Here is a 1556-nt window from a genome sequence, read left to right as displayed (position 1 = left end):
TTCTCCTAATTCTAACTTTATAACTCACAATTGTGAGTTTAAATCTTACAATTGTGAGAAAAAAGTATGAATTGTGAGTTTGTATTAGATAAAAAAACTTGCAATTCTGACTTTTTTGCACAACAATTCTGACTTTGTTCTCAGAAATGTGCAATACAAACTCACAATTCAGACTTTTTCTCAAAATTGATAGATTAAAACTTGCAATTCCAAGTTCTAAAATCAGAATTACAAGAAAAAAAGGTCAGAATAGTGTGAAATAAAACTTACAATTCTGATTTTTCTTCTAATTCTCGTAATTTTGATTTTCTTTCTCAGAATTGTGAGATATAGACTCGCAATTGCAAGTTATAAAAAATGACTGATATGTTCTCAGAATTGTTATAAAGTCAAAATAGTTTTTTTTTCTCAATTCTGAGAAAAAAAGTCTGAAATGCGAGTTTATATCTTGCAATTATGACTTTTTATCTCACATTAGCAAGTTTATCTCATATTTCATACTATTTTTCTCACAATTGCTAGTTTAAATCTTGCAATTCTGACTTTTTGTCCTAATTGAGTTTGTATCTCACATTTCTGCCTTTTTTCTCACAATTGCGAGTTTATATCTTGCAATTCTGACTTTTTTCAGACCTGCGAGTTATATATCTTAATTCTGATTTTTTTAACTTAAATTATAAATTATGGGTTTCTATCTTACAATTCTGTAAAAAAAAAAAAATCTGAATTGCGAGTTTGTATCATGCAATTCTGAGAAAAAAGTCAGAATTGTGAGATAAGAAGTTTCCACCACTGATTGTTTTTTTTTTTAATTCAGTGGTGGAAACAGGCTTGTATAGAGATTTGGGGAATATAGAAGAAGGGGAATTTTTTTTAATTGACAACAGATTAAAACAACTTCAAACAGGCTATGTATATGATATGTTTATGTTGATTGTTAAAGGCACAGATTAAAGAAAGTCAGCAATGACGTGAGGGTGAGGAAATAATGCAAATGTTACATTTTAGATAAACTGTCACTTTAAGAACAGTTTAACAAATGAAAAGATTGAGGATCAATTCAAGAACATATATCTCATCAAATCAATTCCTGTTCAGAGCAAAGTGGCAGAGATTTTGAAAGGATGACTCATTCTTATTGATATTGAGGTCTCAGCTCTTGTGACACCGCCACCATCAAACTCTCATAAGGAGCGATAAATCAGCTGTCACATGTAGGAAGCATTAAGAGACCTTTAGAGGAAGCTCACGACTTCCATTAAAGTGAAACCACTCTATATCGTGCTCTATCTCTCTCTTTCCCTTTTCTCCTTGAACAGAGATTAATTCTGCAGTTGTGCTCAGTCAGGTACATCACTCCAGTCCGGTGCTCTTTTGGCCAGACTTCCTTCTCTGCTGCCAAACTGTGAGTCTCTAAGGATACCTGACTAGAGCCGGCTAGACGGAGGTATTCTGAGCTAATCTGTGTGTGTTTTCGACAGAAGCAGTGTGTGTGTGAGCACTATATTTAGTACTAAGGCATAGTTTTAGTCTGTGTACTCACTTGAGATGCTTAT

This window comes from Garra rufa, chromosome 4 (assembly GCF_049309525.1).
Source record: "Garra rufa chromosome 4, GarRuf1.0, whole genome shotgun sequence".
NCBI lineage: Eukaryota > Metazoa > Chordata > Actinopteri > Cypriniformes > Cyprinidae > Garra > Garra rufa.
The sequence above is the reverse complement of the archived record's forward strand: the minus strand, read 5'-3'. Positions refer to the sequence as shown.